The sequence below is a fragment of the Mastigoproctus giganteus genome, chromosome 3 (assembly GCF_048544385.1).
Source record: "Mastigoproctus giganteus isolate SK-2022 chromosome 3, ASM4854438v1, whole genome shotgun sequence".
NCBI classification, from domain to species: domain Eukaryota; kingdom Metazoa; phylum Arthropoda; class Arachnida; order Uropygi; family Thelyphonidae; genus Mastigoproctus; species Mastigoproctus giganteus.
This window is the reverse complement of record NC_143577.1, coordinates 10278436-10297378: the sequence shown is the minus strand read 5'-3', so window position 1 is coordinate 10297378 and position 18943 is coordinate 10278436. Positions and strand designations below refer to the sequence as shown.

The following is an 18943-nucleotide window of genomic DNA, read 5'->3' as shown; positions in this document are numbered from 1 at the left end:
ATAATAAGGAACTGTACAGGGAAATAGAGTGGGCCAGTAAATCAGAGAGTCCTATAATGGGTGATTTTAATTTCCCAGATATTGACTGGAATTTGGGGGCTGGTTACTCACACACTAGCAATCCTTTTGTGGAATTATTGGATGATTGTTTTCTACATCAGCATGTTCGTGAGGCAACAAGAGGGAGTAATACTCTTGATCTGATTATCAGTAGTGATTCTTCATGCATTAAGAACCTGCAGATAAATGAACCACTAGGTGGCAGTGATCACAGTGTGTTGAAGTGGGATTTACTCAAGGAGGTAACTACCATCAGAGGTAAAGGGAAGGGTTTTTGTTTTCGTAAAGGCGACTATGATGGTCTGAGACAGTATTTAAATTCTATACAGTGGGACCAACTGATGATGTTACCAACAGCAAACTCAAAATGGGAAGCATTCAAGGAACTAATCTTGGTGGCTACCAGGCTTTACATACCAACTAAGAAATATTGTTCAAGGTTTAGGCCTAAATGGTTGTCAGATGGACTAATGAGACATGTGGCAGAGAAGAAAAATGCATGGGATACATACAAATTAATGGGTGACGTGGAAGCCTATGATAGATATAAGTTGGTCTGTAACCAAGTCACAAAGGAGATTAGGCAGGCAAAGGCAGACTACGAAAAATCCTTGGCAAAGGATGCAAAGAAAAACAGAAAGGAGTTCTTTACATACTTGAACTCGAGAGGAAGGGGATGAATCAGATTGGTCCACTGGATATTGATGGTTCAACAGTTGAGGATCCTGCTCAGGTGGCTAACAATCTAAACGAGTATTTTGCATCGACATTCACGCATGAGGAGTTATTCAGGAAGGAGAATGATGTAGGTAAAGTAAACATTGGCAGTGAGCTGGATGATTTTGTAATAACTGAGAGGAAAGTGGAGGAGAGATTGTTAAGGATAAACATAAAAAAGGCACCTGGGGTGGATGGGATCTATCCAGTTATATTAAAGGAGGCAGCAAAGGAAGTATGCAAACCCCTAGCCATAATTATGAGAGCTTCTTTGGACTCAGGGGAGGTACCCATAGACTGGAGATGTGCAAATGTAACCCCAATTCACAAAGGAGGATCAAAGGCTGACACAAGTAATTATAGACCTGTTAGTTTAACTTCTATTCCAGGTAAATTAATGGAGGCACTGGTTAAAGAAGCACTGCAGGATCATCTAGACAAGAATTCAGTTATAGCTCAGACGCAGCATGGTTTTGTTAAGGGCAGGTCTTGCCTGACCAATTTGATTGGATACTATGATGTAGTCACAAAAGAACTGGATGCAGGGAATAACTTTGATATTATATATTTGGATCTTAGAAAGGCTTTTGATACTGTTGCACATGGAAGACTGCTGCACAAATTGGAGCAGTGTGGCATTGGAGGCAAATTGCTGCTATGGATAAGGGGATGGTTGAGTGGCAGAAGACAGAGAGTGGTAATCAATGGACACTGCTCAACGTGGACTAATGTTATTAGTGGAGTTCCTCAAGGTTCAGTGTTGGGTCCATTGTTGTTTTCGGTGTTTATGAATGATATTGATGATGGGATATCAAGTTTAATGTCTAAGTTTGCAGATGATACAAAGGTTGGCAGGGTCGTTAAGGACACTACTGACGCTATGCTGCTGCAACAGGATCTGGAAAGGTTGAACAGATGGGCTGAGAGGTGGCAAATGAAGTTTAACATTGACAAATGTAAAGTACTACATATGGGTAACAGTAACCCCAGAGCAATGTATCAACTCTGCGGTACTACACTGACAGTGGTGGAGAATGAAAAGGACCTGGGGGTAATTGTGCAGGCAGATATGAAGTTCTCTGAGCAGTGCAGACGAGCTGCAAGAGTAGCTCATGGTGTCTTGTCAATGATATACAGGAATTTTTCTAGCAGGGATAAGGAGGTGATTATTCCCTTGTATAAGGCAATGGTTAGGCCACATCTTGAGTACTGTATACAGGTCTGGAGGCCTCATTTCAAGAAGGATGTAGAGCTGCTGGAACGGGTACAGAGAAGGGCAACAAGATTAGTAAATGGAACAAAGGGTTGCTCTTACGAAGAAAGGCTTAAGTTTTGCAAATTACAGAGTCTGGAGACTAGGCACCGGCGAGGTGATCTGATAGAGGTGTATAAGGCTTTGAATGGTTTGAGCATGCTCAATGCCAATGGGATTCTTCATCTTTCTCAGAATAATCACCTCAGAGGGCATAAATTCAAATTGAGGAAGGATGGATGTCGGATAGATGTGCGGAAATTTGCCTTTGGCCAGCGGGTGGTTGGTTGGTGGAACCGACTTCCATCACTTGTTGTTGAAGTTGATAGCCTAAACAAATTTAAAGCTCAACTGGACAGGTATTTCGAACGAACGGAGGGGTGAAATGGGAGAGGGTTTTTTTTTTTTTTTTTTTTGGCTGATGCTGAATAAGCTTGCTTTCTTGCATCATATGCCTCTACTAATGCTAATGCTAATGCTAATGCTAATTACAGTGGCCAGAAAAGAAAATGTTTTAAATACAAGCGAAAAAAAAGAGTTGCAGATTTTAAAGCAAACTGATCTCCTAATACCAAAATTACCAAACTTTTATCTCTATCACTTTTCCGTTAAGTATACGCTGAAATTGTAGTAATTTATGAGCGACCGAATATTATATATATGCTATACTACCTTGCAAATGAGTCTTATTTATTTTAAAATTCTTTAATCGAACGTATAATCTACTACATATATTCCATTACTAAAAGAGAGAGAAGTGGGAAGCAGCCAACTAGTTTGAACACCATTTTTGTGTTCGTTTAAACTGAAATTTTTTGTGTTAATGATTCAAGTTCTTGTGCTCTTTCGGTTTTTCTGTTGACTTTAATTTAAATAGAGATGCTATAATTATTTCTGCCGCTCCTGCATTGCAATTTGCTGCGTCTGAAGCTACTTCAATCGTCTTTGCCCAGAACAGAGCAATGTTGAATTCTAAGGAATACTATGCTTTTGTTAACGGTTTATTTTTTTTTTTTTAACCACCGTTATGAGAATTGAAGACTCAGAGAATGTAATCTTATTGTGCTCTGAAAATACTCCACACTTACCCCATCCTCTCTCCAAAGTGTGCTTAAGAGAAACGAAGACTCAAGAAAACAGACGGGGTGGCCGAGTGGTTAAGGCGGTGGACTGCTAATCCATTGGGGTTTCCCCGCGTGGGTTCGAATCCCATCCTCGTCGCATAATTTTATTCCCCTAAAATTCATAATGTGAACTAGATCGTTGTATAGTCTACTGTATCTGCTTGCGCATGCCTTGTACATTTTTCTTCCCAATTCTTCTGGTGGCAGTATTTATTTCGTAAAGGGTTCCCGGTTTAGGTCATCATACTTCCTTGTGTCCACACCTTTCAGATAGCGCTGTGTGCCTCCAAAGTTTCTCTAGAAAATGTATTGTGCACCTAACTTTGAGAATTTTAAGAATTTTGGAACCCGAGTTCCAAAATTCTTAAAATGTACCCGGAATACCAAATTTTGAGAAAGATAAATTCTTCCAACCATCACCTGCAGTAGGACAAGCAAGTTCACTCTCATAATCGAAATAAACTGCTCCTGAAACCATCAGATTAGAGAAACTTAATTGCAATTTCTTATTTTTCATTTTTTCGTAATATACTTTTTTATTTCGCTTTTTCTATTGTAAGAGGTGGATCTTTGTAAGTCCATTCCAGCGAGGAGGAAACATGGAATTTGTTTTCTTACTATGATAACTGAATTATTATCAGATAGAAATTTAACTCGTATTTTATATTTGGGAAAATTCAAGGTTTCGTTTCTTTGCAAAATAATGGAGTTGATGAAATTTGAAATCTGACAGAATTAAATTCATTCCTAGCTCCTTTACGATTTCGATTAAAAGTTTCTGAGCAAGTAAAGATATTAATAAATTGAAGAGCAACCAAACAACCTTTTTATTAAAAATTTACAAAAAAAAGAGTGATGAAGGGAAAATAAACAGAACACCATTGCGTAGATCGAACTCACAATCTTAGTTTACAATACCAATGCTCAATGAATTATACAAGACGTTCCTTTACTGTCGTTCATATCAGATGCTAGTAAAGTTCACTGCAAGACACATTCTATCTAAAAAAACAAAAAAAAACCAAGACATATAGCCCAATTCTAAAGTTAATAAATCATTTTTCGGTCCTCATTCACCCTGCAGATGTCTCTGATCAGAAACTGAATCCAAATCGGGAAAAAAAACAACTCTAAATTAGTTTTATATTAGCAGTCAGAAAATAATTTAAATCTCTTCAACTCTTCAACTGAGGAGGACTACCGTTCAAGTCGACATGCTTATTTCTCCAAATTAAGTTCAAAGCCTTCCCGTTGCTATACTTTCTAAAAAAAAAAAAGTTTTTAAAAATATTAAGGTGGTTACTACCGATTAGTCAACATTACATCCAATTAGCGGAATCTATTTGCATATGTTGGACATAAAATGAAACCATCATTTCCATCTGAAACTGTTATCCTTGGGTGCACAGTTCGCCGTTTCACGTTTGAAGTGGATTCCAGGCTGTCTGGGGAATCAGCCAAAATATTTGCATATTTCGTAGTCATACAATACCTGCCATCACTGTTTGCATTGCTTGTTCGCTTATGCAATACACTCAGATGGATAAAGTCAAGTTGCGCCAGTCATGTTTTCTTACCTTCCCTAAGTAACCAAGTAACTAACATTGGCTGTTGAAAAGAAGCGAAATTAGGGATATATATATTGATTAATGTCTTCATATTGCTTAAAGCTCTGACGGGAAGGAGAATGTTCCCAATCTGCTTGAGCCCTTTGATCCTTTAAATCCGTAGAAAAATTTAAAGGATCAAGGGAGCAGCTTGCGCGTATCTTTACCAATTAAGTAGTTAACAATAAAAAATATTTTTCCGGATTAAATAATAATGAAATAGTTCTCTAGTGAGGATTGAACTCACGACCACGGGTTTACAAGACCAGTGCTCTGACCACTGAGCTATAGAGGTATTCCGGTTGAGGAGAAAAGCAATTAGCAGTTCACATTCACTCACTAGCTCCAACTGTTTTCCCTAACTACGTATACCTTTCACCAACACAATTCGTGGTGCCAACAGCCCTGTCTTTTTTAAACCAATGATTTGTACTGTACACGGCAACCTCCAAACTCCGCATACTTCAAATTGCTTGCACTAATTTCACACTGAAGACGAGTCCATTTAAGCCTTGGCAAGGTTGTATTTCATTTACGTATCCCCCCTTTTTTTTTACAAAAAAAGGTATTCATCATGTACCGCCCTTTTTCTTCCACGAATTCTATTAATCTTGCCACTCTTTCACGTCTCTCTCTCTCTCTCTCTCTCTCTCTCTCTCTCTCTCTCTCTCTCTTATTTTCTCTTTCAGCGTCTCCTATTGTTTATTGCATTTTCCAAATAACCGAAAGCTCCTGTATTTCTTGATAAAGATCACAGTGTCTTGTGGTTTGGGCGAAAAATCGGAAAACTTTTATTTCATATATGCTATTTATACTAGGCTCAGTAAATGCGAAACCCCCATATTTAAACTATTCTAGTTGATCTTTCATCAACACTGTGTGGTTCTTTAGTAATTAATCTATTGAGAATCTAGCTCTTAGTCCAATTGCGTCCTGAACAAACTCACAAGGCATTTCTGCTCCATGTGAGTAAATTGATAATTATTCAAGGCATACAGAAAGCTTGTTTGTTTGTTTTTATTTGGTTTTTAGGAGCATTAGCAACTAAGACCATATTGCTCCATGGATATGCAGTGGTCATTCCCTGACCTTTCCGCATTCTCCGTATTTAGTGGTCACGGGCTCGAACCCCGGTCTAATCAAGAAGCGGTGCTACGCGCTGCTGCTGCTCCTGCTCACCTGGCTACGGAGGCGCCCCATACAGAAAGCAAACAGGACACCACATGTGACATATATATAGTATGTGAACTCAACAAAATGTGCAATGGTCCCTGCACGTATTATTGTATTTCAAGTAATGATTTGCAGACTGCTGTTAAATGAACTTGTGATGGCGCTGATGGACTTGGTTGATGGCTTCAGGGTCGCAATTTTACGTTATCCGCCGACATTCTGGAGATGACTCATTTGCAATTAGTGACAGCTTTTGATTCTGTGAAACATATTTGCCATTACAGAGGATCATATTTAAAGTATTCTATACATCGTATGTTACATTACTGGGTTTAGCTTATTCGGTATTTTTCATTTTATTTTCGAATCGTAGAGAGGTACCGGTTGAATTGCGGCCTACGACTGAAATACGAATAAATTCATTCATTTTGATACCAGGATGGTACTTAGGTAGTACAATCGCACCTTAAATGTATATCACTATTTATTTTTCTCCTCTTTCATTTTTGACCTCATAAATGGTGAAAACATGTAAACAGCAGACGAATATTAAACATCATGCGACAAAATCATTACAGCCAACGGCTGTCATGATTTTATCCGTGCTGTTTAATATTAATAAACAGGTGACAACCAACACCGGCGACATATTAGTAGGTCCAGGCCATTATAATCGACCTCGTAGTTTGGCTACCTCGACTTATCCAATCAGCGCCATCATGCGTTAGTAAATGCGTACTTAAAATTGTTCTGTGGTGCACACAGTCTTTTTTGGATTTTTGTGTAATGGTTGGATGTCACGTGTACGTTCATGTTTCCCTTTGTATATTTATTCATTGATGCACAGTTAATGGTGGAACCGACAGTCATTGAGATGTGTTTATTGAGACCATAACTGGGGTATCACCCATTCACCCTGTCACGATGAAATAAGCATTAGCATTAGCATTAGTAGAGGCATTTGATGCAAGAAAGCAAGCTTATGCAGCATCAGCCAAAAAAAAAAAAAAAAACCACTTCCACTTCACCCCTCTGTTCGTTCAAAATACCTGTCCAGCTGAGCCTTAAACTTATTTAGGCTATCAACCTCCACCACAAGGGATGGAAGTCTGTTCCACCAACCAACCACCCGCTGGCTAAAGGCAAATTTCCGCACGTCTATCCTACATCTGTCTTTCCTCAATTTGAATTTATGCCCTCTCAGGTGATTTTTCTGAGCTAGAGGAAGAATCCCATCAGCATTGAGCATGCTTAAACCATTCAAGGCTTTATACACCTCTATCAGATCACCTCGCTGGTGCCTAGTCTCCAGACACTGTAATTTGCAAAATTTAAGCCTTTCTTCGTAAGAGCACCCCTTTGTTCCATTCACTAATCTTGTTGCCCTTCTCTGTACTCGTTCCAGCAGCTCTACATCCTTCTTGAAATGAGGCCTCCAGACCTGTATACAGTACTCTAGGTGTGGCCTGACCATTGCCTTATACAAGGGAATAATCACCTCCTTATCCCTGCTGGAAAAATTCCTATATATCATTGACAATACACCATGAGCTACTCTTGCAGCTCGTCTGCACTGCTCAGAGAACTTCATATCTGCCTGCACCACCACCCCCAGGTCCCTTTCATTCTCTACCACTGTCAGTGTAGTACCACAGAGTTGATACGTTGCTCTGGGGTTGCTGTTTCCCATGTGTAGTACTTTACATTTGTCAATGTTAAACTTCATTTGCCACCTCTCAGCCCATCTGCTCAACCTTTCCAGATCCTGTTGCAGCAGCATAGTGTCAGTAGTGTCCTTGACAACCCTGCCAACCTTTGTATCATCTGCAAACTTGGACATTGAGCTTGATATACCATCATCAATATCATTTATAAATACAGAAAACAATAATGGACCCAACACTGAGCCCTGAGGGACTCCACTAATAACATTAGTCCACGATGAGCAGTGTCCATTGATTACCACTCTCTGTCTTCTCCCCCTCAACCACCCCTTTATCCATAGCAGCAATTTGCCTCCAATGTCACACTGCTCCAAATATTGAATGGGAGAGAGAGAGAGACGACTAAGAAATGGAAGGAGGCAATAGAAAAACAAAAATAAATAAAAAGGGCAATTAATACCATTACGAGATTTAATTCGATGTACCCCTAGGTTATTGGCCAAGTCTGGTTTCGCTGAAAGTAATATAAACGAATATTGAAAATTGGATTATACGATTAAGCCCATAACAGATTACAAAAGGCTGGTTTCCATCGTTCTGAAAGCAGCAGAGTGGCGCAGTGGAAGCGTGCTGGACCCATAACCCAGAGGTCCGTGGATCGAAACCACGCTCTGCTAGGAGTTGTTTTTACTTCTGGATTTTTTAAGAGTCTTAGTATCAACATAATCAATTGCTTAATACCTCTATATGGAAAGCTCTTTGGAATTGAATTGAAAAACCTAAAGACTAAACAAGCTTTAACTTCAGCAGTAAAATTTAAAAAAAAACATTTTCCAAATGATTTTCAAATTTTCTGTTATTTCTTAACAGTTCCCTTACGAAGCTGTTGCTCAACAGGTTCGTACACTACACTTGTCCGTCCGCATGTAAGAACTGGACTCTCACTGAATGGATTTTAATGAAATTTTATAATTAGATTTTTCAGAAATATTTGCTGAGCCTTCCCAAATTTTATTAAAATAGAAGACATATAAATCCGGCAATTATTATTATAATTTTTTAATACATATCATGTAAGGTATCCATATCATATATTGTAGCTGAAACACTGGATATAATATTCGTTGCCAGGCGCTCATTGGAAGAAAGAATGGGCAATTTTGGCGGATGCGCAGAAGTTTAAGTGTTCATCACAGAAAAGTCGTTGCTTTTTCTTTTGTTATAAATGATAAATTATTACTATTTGCAAATGTGCTTCAAATGTAACACATTGGTACATTAATTGAATTGTTAAGTCATTATATTCGCCTTTTCTGGGAGAATATTTCGCTAAAATAAACACATCCCAACAGTCTTTTATTATTCATTTGTTGGGAATCGGGACTACAGCAGTCGAAGACTAAATCCCATCGCTAAACACCCAACTAGACATCCTTTAACCTCTAAACTGGTCAAAACGAGACTGTTTTGACCAGTATTTTCGAATACAGTATACTCAAAAATCTGTCATAAGGTTACTGTTCAATATTCAAAGTACACTGATGAAAACCAGTAACTGTAGAGTTTAACATGAAGTCTGCAACCAGAATTGAAGAACAGTAGATTCGTCATCAACAGAATAGATTCATCAAAAATCATCATCAGACTAGATTCATGAATAAGCTCCATCATTTAAGGAAGGTAGTTCATCCATGATTCATTGGAATACAGAAATTATTTTCCAGAAGATATTGCCGACAAACATGGCATTGCTCTACACAAGAGAGATAACAAATTCTTGAATAACCAAACGTCTACATTTTCTAGATTAATCATATTTTACTGGTTTTCAAACAGACAAATGAAGTGCCGATTTACTTTGTGATCCTTGATATGTGAATGAAATTAGTATACACTGAAATTTTAGTAATTTATGAGCGACCGAATACTATATATATGCTACTACCGTGCAAAGGAGTTTTATTTTATTTATTTTAAAATTCTTTAATCAAGCGTATAATCTACGAATGCCACTTTATTAGGTATACCCCTACTGTGCACACAAATGGTTTGACCCAGAACGTGGCAAGTTACATGACCACAGTTGTGGATATAAATGCAGCAGAACAGCTTTTCTAGTATCAGTTAAGCGTACAAACCGTAGCAAGAATGGGGAAAAGGAGCGATCTGACGGACTTCGAACGTAGCATGGTAGTAGGTGAAAGACGTGCTGGACAAAGCATCTCTGAAACGGCAATTCTCCTGAACTTTTCACGCACCACAGCTTCAAGGGTGTATCGAGAACGGTGCAACGAACAGAAAACATCCTCTCAACGGCACTCTTGTTGAAGAAAATTAGTTGTTGATGAGAGAGGTCAGAGGAGGAGGGCTAGAATTGTGCAAGCAAACAGACGGGCCAAAATGTCGCGCATCACGTCAGAATACAACCTTGGTGCGCCGAACAAAATATCGCAACGGACAACTAGTCCACTTTGTCACGAATAGGCTACAACAGCCGACGGCCACATCGCGTACCTTTGTAATCAATGAAGAACAAGAGAGCACGCCTCCTGTGGGCACAGCAACACCAGCAGTGGACTATCGAGGATTGGAAAACAGTTGCTTGGTCTGACGAGTCGAAGTTCCTGGTGCATCATGTTGATGGAAGAGTCAGAATTTGGCGAAAACAACATGAATCCATGAACCCGTCATGTCTGACGACTACTGTGCAAGATGGTGGTGGCAGTGCTATGGTGTGGGGAATGTTTTCTTGGCACATTAAGTCCATTGATACCCTATAGATTCACATCTGAATGCCACATCGTACCTAACCATCATTGCTGACCAAGTGCATCCGTTTATCCGTGCATCCGAATCACTGTGGAATTGTTCCAGGAACATGACAATGACTTTTCTTTGCTGCAGTGGCCTGCTCAGTCTGCGGATCTCAATCCTACTGAACATCTTTGGGATGAGCTGAAAGGGTTGTTCACTGCAGGCCTACACCTCCGTCGAATCTCGAGGAATTGCGTGACACACTCATGTCTGCATGATACTCCATTCCTGCACAACGTTTTCAGCATCTTGTTTAATCCATGCGTAGACGAATTCAGGCTGTTTTGAAGGCTAAAGGAGGCTCAGCATGCTACTAGGTAGGTGTACCTAATAAAGTGGCAGCACAGTGTATATTCCATTACTAAAAGAGAGAGAAGTGGGAGGCAGGCAACAAGGTTGAACACCATTTTTGTGTTCGCTTAAACTGAAGTTTTTTGTGTTGATGATGCAAGTTCCTGTGCTCTTGTTCTGTTTTTCTGTTGACTTTAATTTAAATGGATATGCTCTATTTATTTCAGCCGCTCCTGCACTGCAATTTGCTGCGTCTGGAGCTACTTCGTCTTTGAACTTAATTTTTCTAAATTAAGTTCAAAGCTTTCCTGTTGCTATACTTTCTAAAAAATTGTTTTTAAAAATATTAAGATGGTAACTACCGATTAATCATCATTACATCCAATTAGCGGAATATTTGCATATGCTGGACATAAAAGAAACTATCATTTCCCTTTGAAACTGTTATCCTTGGGTGCCTAGTTCGGCGTTTCACGTTTGAAATGGATTCCAGGCTATCTGCGGAATACCTTTAAAGCCAAAATATTTGCATATTTCGTAGTCATACAATACCTGCAATTTGATGGCATTCCTGCCATCACTGTTTGCACTGCTTGTTGCCTTATGCAATACACTCAGACGGATGAAGTCAGGTTGCGCCAGTCATGTTTTCTTTCCTTCCTTAAGTAACCAAGTAACTAAGATTGGCTGTTGAAAAGAAGCGAAACGTCTTCATATTGCTTAAAGCTCTGAGGGAGGGAGAATGTTTCCAATCTTCTTGAGCCCTTTGATCCTTTCAAATCCGTAGAAGAATTTAAAGAATCAAGGGGACAGCTTGCGCGTATCTGGATCAATTATGTAGTTAACTAAGAAAAAATATTTTTCAGGATTAAATAATAATGAAAGGAAAATTTAAAAAACGAAACGAGCCTCTGGTGAGAATTGAACTTACGACCGCTGGTTTACAAGACAGTACTCTGACCACTGAGCTATAGAGGCACAGGCACTCCTGTTATTGATGTTTTGTCATTCATGTTAGACGTTGATAAAGTTGAATCCCAGAGACTTTTGACTACACTGAAGAGAAAAACAATTAGCAGTTCCAGGTGACTCACTATCTCCAACTCTTTTCTCTAACTTTTCTCAATTCGTTGTGGCAAGAGCCTTGTATTTTTTAAACCAACGATTTGTACTGTACATGGCAAGCTCCAACTCCGTATATATCAAATAGCTACAGTAATTTCACACTGAAGAGGAGTCCATTTAAAACTTGTCCACGAATTCTAATAATCTTTTGGCTCTTTCTCTTATTTCCTACCTCAACATCTGCTATTGTTTATTTCATCTTCCAAATATCATAAAGCTCCTGTATTTCTTTATCACAATGTCTTGGGATTGGGATTAATTCAAAAATTTTTATTTGACATATGCTATATATAGAAAGCCCCCATATTTAAATAATTCTAGTTGTTTTTTCATCAATGCTATGTGGTTCTTTAGTAATCTATGAAGAATCCAGCTCTTAGTACAATTTCGTCTTGAACAAACACATCCCAAGGCCGTTCTCCTCCTTGTGAGTAAATAGATAATTATTCAAGGCATACATAAAGCAAACAGGACACCATACCAGACATATAGTACGTGAACTCAACAACATTTGCAATGGTCCCTGCACGTATTATTGGATTTCAAGTAATGATTTGCAGACTGCTGTTAAACGAACTTGTGATGGCGCTGGTGGATTTGGTTGATGACTTCAGGGTCGCAATTTTCCTTTATCGGCCGACATTCTGGAGATGACTCATTTGCAATTGGTGACAGCTTTTGATTCTGTGAAATATATTTGGCATTACAGAGGATCATATTTATAGTATTCTATACAGCGTATGTTACATTACCTGGTTTAGCTTATTTTTCATTTTATATTCGAATCGTAGAGAGGCACCGTTGACCCTTCGCTAGATTGCGATTTACGACTGAAATACGATTTTTTGATGCTGTGTTCACGGAGGGGGTAGGGCTTTGTTTCTTTTTTATTTTTAAGAATTCATTTATTTTGATACCAGGATGGTACTTAGGTAGTACAATCACACCTTAACTATATAACACTATTTATTTATTTATTCATTTATTTTTCTCTTTCATTTTTACACCTCATAAATGGTGAAAACATGTAAACAGCATCATGCATCAAAATCATGACAGTCAACAACTATCATGATTTTGCCCGTGGTGTTTAATATTAATAAACAGTGACAACCAACACCGGTGACATAGTAGTTGGTGCAGGGCATAATAATCGACCTCGGACTTTGGCTACTTCGACTCAGCCAATCAGCGCCATCATGCGTTAGTAAATGCGTACTTAAAGTCGTGCTGTGGTGCATGCAGTGTTTGTTGGATTTTTGTGGATGTCACGTGTTCTTTGATGTTTGCCTTTTCATTCACGCACAATTAAATGAGGGAACAGACAGTCTTTGAGATGTGTTTATTGAAGCCATAACTGGGGTATCACCCATTCACCCCATCACAATGAAATATTGAATGAGAGAGAGAGAGACGACAAGAAAAGAAATGGAAGGAGGCAATAGAAAAAAATAAATAAAAAAGGCAACGAATAGCATAACGAGATTTAATTCGATGTACCTCTAGGTTATTGGCAAGACTGGTTTCGGTGCAAGTAATGCAAACGAATATTGAAAATTGGATTATACGATTAAGCTCATAAGATTACAAAAGCCTGGTTTCCATTATCTCAGAAGCAGCAGAGTGGCGCAGTGGAAGCGTGCTGGGCCCATAACCCAGAAGTCCGTGGATCGAAACCACGCTCTGCTAGGAATTGTTTTTTTTCTTCCGGGTTTAAGAGTCTTAGCATCAATATAATCAACTTCTTATGTCTCTCTATAGGGAACACGCTTTGGAACTGAATAAATCAAAGACTAACCAAGCTTAAATATTTTTTTAACAGTTCCGTTACGAAACTGTTGCTCAACAGATTCGTACACTAAAATAATTGTAATTTTATCTGTCCATTGCAATTTTTAAAGGACAGTAAGCCATACATGAAAAAAAGGTAACATACTGCATTTTTAGTCATTATCTTAAATTTATTTTATTACCATGTTCGTCTGTCCGTCCGCATGTAATAACTCGACTGTCACTGGATTGATTTCATGAAATTTTATATTTAGATTTTTCAGAAATATTTGCTGAGTCTTCCCAAATTTTATTAAAATAGAAGACATAAATCCGGCAATTATTATTATTATATTTTTTTAATAAATATCACGTAAGGTATCCACATCATATATTGTATCTGAAGCACTGGATATAATGTTCGTTGCCATGCGTGCGTTCCAACTCATTGGAAGAATAAATAAAAATTGTTTGTCAGGAGTGGGATTCGAACCCACGCCCACATTCGTAGACCAGAAATCACAACTGCTTCTTACAGAAGGAATTATCCTTGAGTCTGGCGCCTTAGACCGCTCGGCCATCCTGACACGATAACCGATCTTCATCTTGTATTTGAGTACTCATACAAGGTGGATTTTCCAATAGTGTAAGAACAAGAGTTTAATGGCAGTTATAGCTTCGTCACTCCTCGCTTTCCAAAGACAGTTCGTACTGTTCTGTATGAGCTTTGGGGGAGGCAGTGGGCATCTAGTTTATGGGTGTGTACAATTTTTTGAACCACTGAAGAACTTAGTGGGATAAAATGCATCAGTTAATACTGCGCTCCTACAACGTGCTTAAAATTTTTAAATGACAAAATAGTTTTGGGCTGCCTCAGGTTACGTAAGGAGTTAACCAACGTTCAAGTTAGTGCAGTTGCATCATTTCTGAACGTAAGAACTACATTAGTAACTATAAACTGGCATTATTAAGTATATCTCATATACCTTCACAACGAGTTACCATGATATTGCACTAACTCGAATAAGTAATGCTTCTACATAGGAGAAGACTATTGTTACTTATTCTCAGCGGATACTCTCACCCATACAACTCCGTTTCGGAGCTTATTGGCTCTTCATCAGTGGGTGGGCAGGTACCTATTCTGTAATCTTCAATAAGCAACATCTCGTTCACGATCCTTATAGTGTTACATGCAAAGGGTCGCATAGCCTGTCTGAAACTAACAATATTGCATTAAAACTACATTTAATTTATGAATTTCTTTTTACATACAAATTGTAAAAATAAACAATAATTGTCGAATTTCTACTTGAACAATTTTAATGAAATTTGAGATCAGTTAACAAACCTTTCTATATGAATCAAATATAAAATTTCATAAAAATTCATCTATTGGGACTCGAGTTGTTATATGCGGACGGACTAACAGGCACACTGACTGACATGGTGAAGACAATAGGATATATGATAACGCGCCTAAAAATGTTCTATTGGAATATGGTTTTCTATATGGTGAGGATGGAAAAGAAAGAGTTGCAGGTTGATTGATTTGCTGGAATGACTGTAATGATGGGCATTATTGAATAATTAATAATTGATTATGGAATTTATTCGATTATGAAATCGAAAACAAGAAAAATAAAAATAAAAATCAATTCTTAATACATTGCGCTAAGTGGAGTAGCCACTTGTGCAGTGTTTGTTCCCTTCCTGACTGGATTAAATCAGTTGAGAAGTGTAGTATACAAGTTGCTTGTATACTACACTACCAACTGTTGATTTAAGAAAGACAAGGCTGTTGGCACCACGAGTTGAGTTGGTGAAAGGTATACTCAGTTAGAGAAAAGACTTGGAGCGAGTGAGTAACCTTGAACTGCTAATTGCTTTTCTTCCAGGTGTAGTCAAAAGTCTTTTTCAACATCTAACATGAATGAGAAAACATCGCTAACAGGAGTGCTTCTATAGCTCAGTGGTCAGAGCACTGGTCTTGTAAACCAGGGGTCGTGAGTTCAATCCTCACTAGAGGCTCGTATCGTTTTTTACATTTTCCATTCATTATTATTATTTAATAAATCACTTTTCAGTCGTCTTTCACTCTGTAGATGTCTTTGTTCAGAAACTTAATCCCAATCGGAAAAACAACTCAAAATTAGTTTTATATTAGCAGTCAGAAAATAATTTAAATCTCTGCAACTCAGTCATCGTAATACTTGGGAGGACTATCGTTGAAGTCGACATAATTATTTTATTAAATTAAGTTCAAAGCCGTCTTGTTGCCATACTTTCTAAAAAAAAAAGTTTTACAAGATTTTAAGGGAGTTACTATTAAGGGAATCATATATGCATATGTTGGACATAATATGAAACTATAATATCCCTCTGAAACTGTTATCCCGGTGCATAGTTAGGGGTTTCACGTTTGAAGTTGATTCCAGGCTATTTGCGGAATACCTTTAAAGTCGAAATATTTGCATATTTCGTAGTCATACAATACCTGGAATTTGATGGCATTCCTGCCATCACTGTTTGCATTGCTTGTTGGCTTATGCAATACACTCAGACGGATGAAGTCAAGTTGCGCCAGTCATTTTTTCTTTCCTTCCCTAAGTAACCAAGTAATTAAGATTGTCTGTTGAAAAGAAGCGAAATTCGGTCTCTGGTGCATGTCTTCATATTGCTTAAAGCTCTGACTGTAGGGAGAATGTTCCCAATCTTCTTGAGCCCTTTGACCCTTTAAATCCGTGGAAGAATGTAAAGGATCAAGAGGATTGCTTGCGCGTATTCTGGATCAATTATGTAGTTAACCGAGGAAAAAATATTTTTCCGGATTAACTTCAGAATTTGGCTAAATTTCTTGTTGTTTTTTTTTAGAGAGAAGGTTTCTTTGACTGATCTTCACTAGCATCTGATATGAACAACAGTAAAGGAACTACTTGTATAGTTCATTGAGCATTGGTCTTGTAAACTAAGGTTGTGAGTTAGATCTAGGCTGTGGTGTTCTGTTTATTTTCCCTTTTCCCACTCTTCTTTTTTTTTTTTTTTTTGTATATTTTTAAATAAAAGGTTGTTTGGTTGCCGTTCAATTTGTTGATATATGTTTACTTGATCAGAAACTCCAAATCCGAATCAAAAAGAGGCTAGGAATGAATTTTACTTCTGTCAGAAAGTATTTCAAATTTCAGAAAGTATTTCAAATATTTATCAAATAATAATTCAGTCATCATAGTAAGAAACAAATTCATGTTTTTTCCTCACTGGAATGAACTTACGAAGACCCACCTTTTACAATAGAAAAAGCGAAATAAAAAAAAATATTAAAAAAAAATGAAAAATAAGAAAATGGCATGAATAATTTGCATAATGTGCGGCTCTGTAAGGTGGTAGGTAGATCGATTTCTATTGGATACTCAGAATTTGTATGCTAGGAAGTCTATTATATCAAATATTCGCGTTCGGCGACTGTTTCCAATAAAATATTCATGAAAGACATTTTGTTCTGTTAATTTTGTCAAGCAGTGTACTACTACTACTACTAATAATAATAATTATTATTATTACTATTATTATTATTATTATTATAATTAGGGGGCTCCACCCACTGCTTGTCAACCCTCTCGCACAATTTTCTATGGAATATGTAGAGGTATGACGGAGTAAATCAAATCTTTTCTACGTAAAAGACACACCTGTCGAAACGCACTGATCAATATCTAATTTAATATATAAAAGACAATAGAAAGTGTAAGAAAAAACTATAAAAAGTAAAATTATGTGAATCTTGAGTGAATGAAAGTTATTATTAATTGGATGTTCTATCTTAGCCTCTTCACTGGACTGACTGATGGCTATGCAGGCCCTCAGGGGCCTCATGGTTATCCAAGCTGACACCATACTGTGGCTTTTCCTAGCTGCAAACATGCTGTTTCCACACATGGTGTGGAATACTGACACTGGTCATTAGGGTAACCCCTAGGACAGTGCGGAACAGAGCTGCAAAAAGCACGCTCCACCACAGGAATCTCTTTCCCTATGTTCTTTTATTCCTACCACCTGGGGAGGTTGAGTCTTCTTCTCCCAATCCCCCTTCCCCTACCGTGGGTGGACTATCTCCTTTTTCCTGGTGCATTTTGTTCCACTAAGTTCTTCAGTGGTTCAGAAATTGTATACACCCTCAACCACATGCCCCCCCCCCCGAAAAAAAGTTCATACAGAATAGTTAGTAAGAACAGTATCGAAACGAGTAATGACGAAGTTATAACTGCCATTAAACTCTTGCTGTTACGCTATTGGAAAATCCATCTTGTGTGAGTACTCCAATACCAAAAGGAATTTGAAAAGATTGGTGTTTGTGTCAGGATGGCCGAGCGGTCTAAGGCGCCAGACTCAAGGGTAATTCCTTCCATAAGAAGCAGTTGTGATTTCTGGTCCACGAATGTGGGCGTGGGTTCGAATCCCACTCCTGACAAATACTTTGTTTTTGTCAGGAGTGGGATTCAACAAATACTCTCCTTGAACCTAGTTTCATAAAAAAATATTGAAAGTACTTCTGATTTTAAACCTTATAGTACATTGGTTTGAAAACGCTGTACTGTAACTGCTGTACATGTATTACATACAGTGTTCGTATAATAATTTCTGTATTCCAATGAATCATGAATGAACTGCTTTCTTTAAATTATGGAGCTTATTCATGAATCTATTCTGATGATGAAGAATATATTCTCTGATGATGATTTTGATGAATGATCATCTGTTTTGCCGATAATCAATCTATACTGGTATGCAAAACTTAAGGACCAACACTATTTCTAAAGGTAACAACCGCAAAATCTTTACTTAAGGTACTGTTTACTGATGAGAGTAGATTCAGTCTCAGCAGCGATTCTGGGCGTTAGCTAATCTGGCGAGGGGTTGGCACACGGTATCATCCCGCAAACATCACTGAGAGGGATCGATATGGCGGTCAATAACCGGTGCACGCTATTGTACTGAGGTAATCCTTCCCCATGTGCGTCTGTTCCGAGGTGCCATTGGCCCCGAGTTCGTGTTTATGGATGATAACGCCACACCCCATCGCACTGCAGCTGTTGATATGCTTTGGAAAAGTGGGGACATTGTCCTTGAGGTCGTGGGCCGTTGGACGACTTGAAGCCGGGCAGTCGCACTTTGCTTAATGTGTCATGCAGTGACGTGTTGGCACTTTAGAAGCAGTTTCAGGAGGCTGGAACCATTACAAGAAGAGCTGGCCAACGTAGAATGAAGGCTACGTCAACAAGAAGAGACAGCTATTTGGATCTAACAGACGGAACCGTGCGATGTCCTGTCATCAACTGTGTCTTGAGG

General features: G+C 38.3%; 5 non-coding genes across 5 annotated transcripts; 3 read left to right on the top strand and 2 right to left on the bottom strand.

Moving 5' to 3' along the window:
* Positions 1–3168: 3168 nt before the first annotated feature.
* On the top strand, positions 3169–3250 carry TRNAS-GCU (transfer RNA serine (anticodon GCU)). The gene has a single exon. It is a non-coding gene; the product is annotated as a tRNA-Ser (tRNA).
* Positions 3251–4980: 1730 nt separating this feature from the next.
* On the bottom strand, positions 4981–5055 carry TRNAT-UGU (transfer RNA threonine (anticodon UGU)). Its single transcript has one exon. It is a non-coding gene; the product is annotated as a tRNA-Thr (tRNA).
* A 9014-nt stretch (positions 5056–14069) lies between these two features.
* Positions 14070–14184, bottom strand: TRNAL-CAA (transfer RNA leucine (anticodon CAA)). The gene is made up of 2 exons: positions 14147–14184; positions 14070–14115 (listed from the first exon to the last, which is right to left on the bottom strand). It is a non-coding gene; the product is annotated as a tRNA-Leu (tRNA).
* Positions 14185–15555: 1371 nt separating this feature from the next.
* On the top strand, positions 15556–15628 carry TRNAT-UGU (transfer RNA threonine (anticodon UGU)). The gene has a single exon. It is a non-coding gene; the product is annotated as a tRNA-Thr (tRNA).
* Positions 15629–17950: 2322 nt separating this feature from the next.
* TRNAL-CAA (transfer RNA leucine (anticodon CAA)) lies at positions 17951–18065 on the top strand. The gene is made up of 2 exons: positions 17951–17988; positions 18020–18065. It is a non-coding gene; the product is annotated as a tRNA-Leu (tRNA).
* Positions 18066–18943: the final 878 nt, after the last annotated feature.